This window comes from Nannospalax galili, unplaced genomic scaffold (assembly GCF_000622305.1).
Source record: "Nannospalax galili isolate Female #2095 unplaced genomic scaffold, S.galili_v1.0 scaffold1090, whole genome shotgun sequence".
NCBI classification, from domain to species: domain Eukaryota; kingdom Metazoa; phylum Chordata; class Mammalia; order Rodentia; family Spalacidae; genus Nannospalax; species Nannospalax galili.
In genome coordinates this window covers 246,796-257,861 of record NW_008327607.1, presented here as the reverse complement: position 1 = coordinate 257,861, position 11,066 = coordinate 246,796, and positions in this window count along the sequence as shown.

The window sequence follows — 11,066 nt, the reverse complement described above, 5'->3', positions numbered from 1 at the left end:
AGGAAAGGCCAGACGGAGTGCGCTCCTCAGGCGCCCGGGCGGCGTCTCTTTGGAGAAAGGCTCATTGTGCGGTGGGTCCGGCTGGGGGGCAGGAGCCGTCCCTGCTTCCCTCTCCTTGTTTATTCAGCCAAGAACAGATGGCCCCTTATGCAGGATACGGGAGGGGAGGGGGGTTCCTCGGGAACCGCTGGGATCTGAGTAGGTCTGCATCCCCCATCATTGCGTGGATGGAGCACTTCGTTCTCTCGCTGTTCCTGGCGCCCCCAAAGTGGCTCCAAAGCGCTGGGACCTGGCTGGGGAGTTGGTGAGGAGGTGGGAGCAGCGACTGAGCGCCTGAACAGATAGAGTGGAGGATGAGAAACAAGTTCCATCTGGACTTTTATCTTCCTCTGGCACTGGGTTGGAAGAGAAGGTCTTGGCTGGACCCCTTGTCAGAGCCTGTGGCTCTCTCCCTCTGCCACTTCCTCCCAGAAACAAAGCAAACAAAGCAAAGCAAAATCAGCATGGAACACAACTTCCCAGGTACATGCAGGAAGCGGAAAGCTTTAAAATGCTTTCAGTTCCAGAGTGATTGTCAGGCAAACTTCTTTGGGCTTGTTTTGCCATTGGTAAAGCTGAGATGGAAATTGTTGCCCCCAAGGGTTGAGGAATTTCTGCTAAGGCGCCTGGCGTTGTGCCGGATACACACATTAGGTCCTCAGTTAATGGTAGTTACTAATTATTCTTATAGTAATAGGTAACATATTTAGTCTTGGGCATTATTTTAAGTGATTTCCAGGTATTACCACTGTACCTTCTTTGACCCTAATAACAACCTTGTGAAACAGGAATTAGTATCTTACCGGGCAAGATGGCTCAACGCATAAGCATGCTTACCACCAAGCCTGATGACCTGAGATCAACCCTCAGGCCCCACATGGTGGAAGGAGAGAACTAACTTTTACAAGTTGTCCTCTGATTTCCACATGTGTCTCCCCGCCCCCATTAAATAAATAAATAAATGTAAAAAAATACAATGATCACTTTTATCATTCCCATTTTACAGATGAGATGGAGGCATCTCGTGGTTAAGTTTCCTAAAGTGGAATAGTTAGTAAGAAGAGTAACCTGCATGTATTAGTTTCTTGCTGCTGCCATAACAAATGGAGGGGTTTGGAAGCTAGATGAATTGTCTTTCAGTTCTGGAAGTCAGAAGTCCTTCAGATGGGTTGGCAGGGCTGCATCCTTCTGGAGAGGTCTGTCCTCTTTTCTAGCATCCAGAAGCCACCTGATGGCTCAAGGCCTCCCAAGGCTTTGATCTTTGCCTGGTGGCATCCCTTTCCCTGACATTGACACCCCTATCTCTGCCTGTGATTTTATTGCTATGACTTGGATGATCACAGATAAGCTCTCCATTTCAAGAACTCTTTAACATAATCGCACAGATAGAAGTCTCCTTTGTCATGGAAGGTCATGTATTTATTCACAGGTTTCAAGGATTGGGTGTGGGGGGCATTGTTCGCTACCATACAGGGAAAAAGCTAGGCTGACTGATTTCAGAGCAGGTGTTTTCTACAGGTGGCCCTGTGCTAGGCTAAGTGAAGAGGAAGACAAGTCTTTGAGTTGGGGGTGCTCAGTGCTTGGGCATGATGAAGTCCATGCACGTATACCTGTAGCAGAAAGAGGGGGCTTCAGATGAGAAGACAGAGCAAAGGGCATGAAGGAGGAAAGGAGAGCTTTGAGCTAAACCTTAAACTATAGCTAGACTTCCTATGAGTGGCCATGGGGGATTTTTTGTTGTTGTTTTGAGATAGGGTCTCACTGTGTAACACAGCCAGGCCTGGAACTCACTGGGTAGACGAGACTGGCCTTGAACTCTCAGAAATCCATCTGCTCGTACCTCCAAAGTGCTGGGATTAAAAACATGTGTCACCACACCCAGCATGAACTCAATTTTACAGTTAAGGAAAATGAGTCCTAGAGGACACAGGTTCTTGCCTGAGAGCTCATAGTGAGAAAGCAGCTGGACCAGGCAGAAGACTTGTGGGGATGTCAGAATGGAATTGGGCACTTAACTGATGGGCATCCCTAAAAGTTGGTAAAACCCAGACTCCTTCCCTCTTTCCTGGCTGAGGCCTGCATCCACTCTGGTTTCTTTGCCCACCTGCCTCTTTACTTCTGCAATCTCCCTACTGGCCACAGGGTGGTGCTAGGAGCTCTGATTTAGAGCTGGATTTATGAACCCTTGTAAGCCCTTGGCATCAGGCATGGCACTGATAATGGTCTTCAACACCAAAAGCTTTAGAATAGCAAAGAGATCAGTGGGCCAGGGAGGGGATCACAAGTGACTCTGAAGTGGAAGACAGGCCAGCTGTCTCATGGTCTGTTCTTTTTCCTAAACCAAACACACTGTTTCACGTCAGAATGGGAGGCAACATCTATTCAGCCTCTGTTAACTTGTAGGACCATGACTTGTGTGTCCCTCTCCCAGTGGGCATTTGCATTTTAAGAAGAGCCAAGAAGAAAGAGAGCAAGGGTTGATCCAAAGAGATATTGTTTATGGAAGTTCTGGTGGCCAAGGCTACATATGTGCTCAGGGACTGGCATGGGTTCTTTATCCTATAGGATTGTGTGTAGGATTTTTATCTTACAGGATCAAGGCAACACTGCAAGGTTAACATCATCACATTGTCAGAGGAGCCAACTGAGGTGAAAAGACAGGTACCCCAAATTATTCACTGAGCCCCTTGATATCCAGGGTTCTTTTTATTTCATCATCACAGTGGTCAAAAATGGGAAGAATGTTGGGGTGAAAGTGAGGGTTCTTCTCTTGACTCAATATTAGATGCCAAAAGGCTGAATGTCTTAGAGGAGGGAGAAGAGTTGGGAAGGGACTGGCATGAGTACCAGGGAGAATTCTCTTGGTTCAGCTAAATTCCAGAAGAGCAGGAGGAGAGAGGGAGTGGAGGACAGTTGGTGTGTGAGTCAAGGAACAAACAATAATGATAATGCTAATAATCACAGTGGTGAGTGTGTGACTCACAAGGTAATTTCCTATCATTCATAGCTCAGCAGAGCCACACATCACCCAAGGAAGCAGACCAGGCAGTGTGGTTGCTGCTATTTTAATGAAGGGAAAACTAAAGGCTGCAGAGGGGACAGTGGCTTGCCCAAGTTTCTGTGTCAAGTTACTTCCAGTGCTGGGCTGGATGCAGACCTCTGGTTCCCAGCCCAGGACCTTGCTGCCACACATGGGCCCCAGCTGTGGCCAGCCAGGGGGAATGAGGCCCAGACACATCCCTTTCTGGCCTCAGGTGGAGACCCAGGAGGATGATTTGGATCGGAGGTTTGGGATGTCAGAAGACAGGAGAGAATCTAGTTGGAGTGGGGAGCTGATGCCTCAAATGAGTCATGTGTCCTTCAGGCTCCTTTGACTTCTTATTCTGGCTGATGTGTGGCTGATCCTGCCTCACTGTCTGATTCTTTGACCTGAACCTGGACTATGTTCCTCCCTTCCATATTCTTCCCTCCCTCCTTCCTTCCCTCCTTCCCTCTCCCAACAAAGAACTGTCACTCATATCTCCCTTCCTAACCTGGCTCAAACTTAGCAGCCCCTCTGCTAAAAAAAAAAAAAAAAATGAGCTGCTTTTGTGAGTAATGCCCACTGAGAACCTACTGTGTGCAGTTTTATGCTGGGCACTTTTATAGCTATAGTCTGTGTTTATACTATACCCCAACTCTTTGTGATGGATTTTATTTTCCCCATTGTCCCTCCCATCCAATGTTTAAAACAAGTTGTGACTTAGGATTGATATTGTTTTCTAATTTCATTAGAGTACTGTGACTTTCACGGAGGAAGACGGAGTTTTAGCACCTTAATTTTGCCATCTTTAACCAAAAAATTCTCATATTAAAAAACCTTGAGTTGGGTATGGTGGCACATACCTTTAATCCCCAGCACTTGGGAAGCAGGCAGGTGGATCACTGAGTTTAAGGCCAGCCTGGTCTAAATAGCAAGTTCCAGGATAGTTAGGGCTACATAATGAGACCCTATTCCCCAAATTAAAAACAAAACAAAACAAAACAACAACAACAAAATCCAAATGGGCTGGAGAGATGGCTCAGTGATTAAGAGCACTGGTTGTTCTTGCAGAAGACCCAGGTTTGAATCCCAGCATCCACATGGCAGCTAACAACCACCTGTAACTCTAGTTCCAGGGGATCTGACACCCTCTATTGTCCTCCACGGGCACTGCACAACACGAGTGCACTTTACATGCAGGCATAACATTCATACACATAAAAATAAAAATAAATAAATACAATTTTTTTTGGTCTTTTTGAGACAGGATCTCCATGTAGCCCCAGCTGGCCTGGAACTCACTCTGTAGACCAGGCTGGCCTTGAACTCACAGAGATCCACCTGCCACTACCTCCTATAAATAAAATTAAAAAAATTTTTATTTATTGTTTTTATTATTTTATGTGTTTGAGTATATTGCCTACATGTATGTGAGTACACCTGTGTCGTGCAATGCCGCAGAGGTCAGAAGAAGGCTTCGGATTCCCCTGGAACTGGAGTTAAGGACGGTTCGTAGCCACCATGTGGGTGTTGGAAATTGAACCCGGGTCCTCTGCAAGAGCAGTCAGTGCTCTTAACCACTGAGCCATCTCTCCAGCCCCAAATAAAAAATTTTAAAAATAGAAAACAAATAAAATCCCCAACAGCTAGAAAACGCTTGTGTTGCTGTTGAAGGGAGAAGGAAGGGGGGGGGACGAATACGGGGGAAGGACATAGTCCAGGCCAAATCCATGGAATCAGGTAGTGAGGGAGGACTAGCCACCCATCAGCCAGCATGAGGAGTCAAACGTCTTGGACACCAGGGCCAAGTGCAATATAACGCTTGCTGCAGAGCATCCTTCTCATACCTGTGTGTTCGTATCAGATGTGAGAAACATGGCAGACGAGCAAGTCGAAAGGGAGCGGCAGAAAACACCTTTTAAATGTGTAAGGTGAATTCTGAATGTTAACATGATCAATAGCAACAAGATCAAGACCCTTGTTACACTGTCCAACAGCAACCATTCATGCCCCTTCTCCTCAGAAGCATCACATCTATCCCAAAGGACCATGCTGCCTCTTGGAGGAAAGTAGAGGAATCATGGTATCTTTGATTCTCATATTTTGTATACCCATTGTAATGTCTTAGGCTCTGCAGTTCGGAAAGGGCTGGTCTTGAGATCACAAATAAAATTCTTTTTTTTTTTTTTTAAAAAAAAATTATTGCGTGGTGGTGCACGCCTTTAATCCCAGCAGTTGCGAGGCAGAGACAGACAGATCTCTATGAGTTCAAGGCCAACCTGGTCTACATAGTGAGTTCCAGGACAGCTGGGGCTACAGGGAGACCCTGTCCCAAAAAGACCAAAAACAATTATTTTATTTTATGTGTATGCGTGTATTGCCTACATGTAGGTAAGAGCACCCGTGTTATGAAATGCCCACAGAGGACAGAAGAGGCTGTCGGATCCCCTGGAACTGGAGTTACAGATAGTTGTTATCTGCCATGTGGGTGCTGGGATCCGAACCTGGGTCTTCTGCAAGAACAGTCAGTGTTCTTAACTGCTAAGCCATCTCTCCAGCCCCACAAATAAAATTCTTAAATAAGAATATGAAACAGGGCTGGAGAGATGGCTCATATTTAAGGTTGTATTTTTAAGGTTGGAGTTTTAAGGTCGTACTGTCTTATGTCATGATATTTTTCACACTATATCTTGGGGACAAGAAATGGAAAGGTTGTGGTTTAATGGTGATTTGTTTGTGTGTCAAGTTGACAAGGAGTCAGTTGTGCTGGACAGCTTCAGTTGTCAACTTGACACACCTGGGTACAGGGGGCCTCAATTGGGGAATTGCCTCCATTGGACTGGCCTGTGGCCATGTTGGTGGGATATTTTCTTGATTGTTGACCGATGTGGGAGGGTCCAGCCCACTGTGGGTGGTGCCACCCCTAGGCAGGTTGTATAAAAAAGCAGGCTGATCTCGGGCAAAGAGAGCAAGATAGTAAGCAGCGTTCTTGCATGGCCTGTGCTCCATCCAGCTCCTGCCTCCAGGTTCCTGCCTTGAGTTCCTATCTTGGGCTCCTTGATGAACTGTGTGACCTGGGAGATGTAAGACAAATAAACCCTTTCCTCCCCAAGTTGGTAGTGGTCAGAGTGTTTTGTTACAGCAATTGAAAGAAAACTAGGACACTAGTGTTTTTTAAAATTCAAACACTTTAAAAGTTCAAAGTCTCTTTTAAAAGTCTCAAGTGTGGACTCCTGCAAAATGCAAAACAAGTTCAGTACTGTTTTATTTCAAAAGGGAAGAATCAGGCACACTTAAGCAAAACCTAAGTCCAACAAAGTAGCTCAAGGCTGGACATCTAGGATTCACTCACTCATTTCTGGACTCCAAAGGGTTTGGGGAGCTTCATTTCTCTGACTCTGCCATCCTCAGCATACACAGTTTGTCAGATAGACTCGGGCGGGCTCTACTCCAGACCTGCTGCTGCCCTTGGTGGTCGTCCCATGGTCCTGACATCTCCAAAAAGCTGGGGTATCCACTGAAACTGAGGCTACACCTTCACCAATGGCCTCTTCTGGTCTCTCGGGATGCAAAGCCTCAGATTCTCTCCATGACCTCTTCAACCCTGGGGTCTTCACGGCAATTGAGGCTGCACTTTCACCAGTGGCCTTTCCTGCTTCTCAGGGTGACAAGCCTCAGCTGCTGTGACCCCTTCACACTTTCAACACCAGAACCATGCAGGGGACTTCTTACACATTACCAAGTCTTGCTTTCAGCTTGAGATGGAGGCTCAGGCCCCATCTGGACCATAGCTTCTGTGTGCTGACCCTGAGGAAATACTCCCCAAATTTCACTTCAATGATGCTGGCCTCTCATTACTCACGGATGATTTTTTAGCCCCAGCTGACCAGCATTGATTATCTCAGTAAAGCAAAGATTCCACTTCAGTGCTTCTGGTCTTAATCGCTGCTGATTCTTTAGCCCCAGCCAATCAGAAACCACAGATTCTCAATGCCCTGATAATCTTTACTACCTTTTGAAGCTTCACAAGCCAGGCCTCCATTGTCTACACCTCTTTTGGCATAACTGTTCCAAGCTTCACAGCAATAGCTCACTAAACTCTAAGCACTCAACGGCTTTTCCAGTTTAAGGTTTCAAATGCTTCCATAGTCCTTCCAAAAACAACAGGGTCAGGTCTGTCACAGCAATAGCCCACTCTCTGGTACCAATTTCTGTTCTAGCTTGCCTTCAATTGCTGTGATAAAAACACTCTGATCAATACCAACTTGGGGAGGAAAGGCTTTATTTGGCTTAAATCTCCCAGGTCACAGTTCATCACTGAGGGAGCCCAAGGTCGGAACTCAGGGAAGGAACCTGGAGGCAGGAACTGAAGCACAGGCCATGAGGGAAAGCTGCTTACTGGCTTGTTCCTTGCCTTCTCTCTCACTGGTGAGTTTATCTCGCTGCTGTGACCAACTCATTGGAAAGACTAGCAGATCTCCTGGAATCCATCAGAGCCAGATTGGGATTACTGAGACATCTGGCTTTCTCAGCCTCCCCAGTGTGGTGCAGCCATTGTTGGACTACTCAGACTCTATCCTGTAAACTAATCTAATAAATCCATATATACATATTCATTCTGCTGGTTCTGTTTCATTAGAGAACCCTGACTAATACACTCAGTATTTTATTATTTTTTTTGTGTATGAATGTATTGCCTGCATGCATCTAAGTGCACCCTTGTGAAGGTCAGATGAGGGCATCAAATCCCTGGAATTGGAGTTAGAATGGTTATTAGCTACCATGTGGGTGCTAGGAATCGAATCTGGCTCCTCTGCAAGAACAGTCAGTGCTCTTAACGGCTGAGCCATCTCTCCAGTCCCTGTTTGAGGTTTTTGTAAAGGACTATGGGACTCTTAAAGTTGTACTGTTTTATGTTGTGATATTAATATTAACATCATACTTTGGGGATGAGAAATGGAAAGCTTGTGGTTTAATAGTGATATGTTTGTGTGTCAAGTTGCCAAGGTGTCACCTGTGCTGGATAGCTTTAGTTATCACACCTTGACACACCTGAGTAGAGGGAGCCTCAGTTGAAGAATTTCCTCCATTGAACTGGCCTGTGACCATGTCTGTGGGGTATTTTCTTGATTTGTTGAGTGATGTGAGAGGGCCCAGTCCATTGTGGGCAGTGCCACCCCTGGGCAGGTGGGCCTGTATTGTGTAAGAAAGCAGGTTGGGCATGGGCCAGTGGAGCAAGTCAGTAAGCAGCACTCCTCCATGGCCTTTGCTTTAGCTCGTGCCTCTAGGTCCCTGCCCTGGGTTCCTACCTTGGGCTCCCTCAGTGATGAACTGTGACCCAGGACATGTAAGATAAGAATAAACCCTTCCCTCCCCAAGTTGGAATTTGATCAGAGTGTTTTGTTTGCAGTTGAAACCAAACTAGAACAGTACTGTAAATGGTAGCAGAGTAGGAAAGAGGCCAGAGACTTGAGGGTCCTTTTTGTTTTCTGACAGGGTTTTGCTATGTAGCCCAGGCTAACCTCAAGCTTGTATTCCTTCTGCCTCTGCCTTCTGAGTGCTGGAATTACAGGCGTGCACCGCTTTCCCTGGCTTTATGGAGCCTCAAAGAGAGATTTCCTGGGACCTGGCAATGGGGAAAGTCAAGGAGACTTAGGCAGTTTTAACATATAATCTGGAACGAGGGTCTAGCTGGGGACACCTTCTTGGAAGAGGTGCACTTTAGGGGGATAGGAAGCTATAGTGAAGGAGTGGGGAGGTGATGGCAGCAGAGGAAGAGGAAGCCCAGAAGAATATAGGAAATGGAATCAGGTGGGAGGAAGCTAGAAGTCAGTGGGTTGAAGAAGGCTTGGCTGGAAGAAGGCAGTACCCTCACTGGGAAGCACTACAGGTTAATCTGTGTGAGATACGAATATTAAAAGATGGATGGGAAAACAGAACTTGCCCACACCCATTTCACTATGTGGGTTAATAACTCAATTCAGGAAATTACAGGTGCTTCAAATCCAATTTCATAACAACATTTAAAAGTAGGACAAATTGGATTTCCTCATGGATTACACACGGAGTTTTAAAAGTAAATGTGGAGTCAGATGACATCAAGCTTTTTGGTGTGAGTGACTCAAGGATAATGTCATCATCTGAGATAGGAAATTTGGGCAGGTGAGATCAGGGTTTAATTTTAGACCTATTATGTTTACGATGTATATGAGGCATTCAGTTTGAGACACTGGGAAGTCAGTTGGATTCATGAGCTAGGAGAGAGGTCTGGACAGGAGATACAAACTGGGAATCATCAGCATTTGGCTGGTACGTAAAGCTGCAGTACTGGATGAGATCAAAAGGGAAAGATACAGTGTGGAGGAGGGGCTGGGCTCAGCGCTCTCTAGGTCAAGGAAAGAGAGTGGAGAAGTTGAGCTCCAGCCTCTGAAATGTTTGTTCTTAGAGTAGAAGAGGTTGAGCCTTTGTGGAGGCCAGCCCTGGTATAGGGTTGAGTTGACTTTTCTGGTTTTAAAACTCCATTTTATCAGCTTCCTCAGATGATATGTTTCTATTCACCAACCAAATACAGAGAACACAAATACACAGGAGCTTAGAGCTTCCAATGCAGCGAGAACATGTGTGTGGCATCATTGGAGTTCCACAGAGGATCAGGAATGCAAAATAGATATTGTCTCCAATTTGCAGATAAATGAATGGAAGGTAGAAAAAGGGGGATGTAATTTGCTCAGGGACACACCAGGCAAGTGACAAGTAGAGCCTAGACTCCAGGTCAGGGCACAGCCAAGCCTAGAGTTCTTGCTACTACAGGAGAGATAGCTAAGTCTGCCACAAACATCTAATAATTTATTCTATGGAGTAGCTACCTGGGCAGCATTCTCAATATTCAGATACGAGGTCTAGAACCTGTCTCCTGCCCTTCCTGCTAGTAAAGTACACGGGAAATCCAACTAGTCACTGAGAATGTTGTTTAGTCTTTTTCAGAAATACAGATGAGAGTGCGTTGCTATAGAAAACAACTTGCAATAAATAGAAAACAACTTGCAATAAACATTAAGAAACTTACATCTGTCCATTTCTGAACACATCTACTCCAGGAAACATGGACCGATGGACAAGGAAATATGAACCGATGGGCAAGCATAAAACATGGAAAATGTTTGTGTGTAGCCAGAGGATATTCCTGTCAGAGTTATTTGCAGCAGGGAAAGTTGGGCACAGCCACTCAGTGGTAAGAGCTTAGCTAAGAAAACGGTGGCATCTGGTCTCACTGGATGGAACATCACCTCATGATAGCTCTTACTAAATTTGGGAAGTGCTCACACAGAGCAGCTACGGAATTTTTTTCTAGAGTACCTAGGTATAAGATTTCCTTTGATTTTTTTTTCTAAAGTAAATCTGGCGTTTTATCCCACCCTACCCACTGATGTAGCAGATAAACAATTTATACTATGGAGACATTCTATTGTTTTGGATTCTTGCAAGAATATAAAGGTTTTCAGAGAAGGTGGAAAGACTGTAAGAGCCAGGGCTGGTTCATGAACACAGGGAGGTGGAGGCTTCCAGGCCACAGGAGGCTTGCTCATGTGAGCCTGTGGTAGCTGTGGTGTCGAACTCGGGACCCATGTCAGATCAATTAAACAAGATCAATTTGCTGAGAAATAGGTGGCAGGCCAGCACTAGATTGAGAACTATTTGAGATTGATTGGGAGAGTATGACTTACATACGACCACTGGATGGGCTGACTAGATTCCAGTGGATGCATTTATACTGAAGGACCATTTGGGTACAAATGAATGAATAGGACTCAGAGTACATAGAGTTTGGTGGGGGGATTAGGGGGAAACATGGATGGGGGAGGGGGTCTGGATTTGAGTGGGAAATGTTGTATGAAATTTTAAAAGCCCAATAAAAAATACAAAAAAAACTCTATTCCATGCAGCATCACTATTCTGAAAATGACTTTGCTTTTATCACACAACTTGGGTAAAGGATTTCATGGCA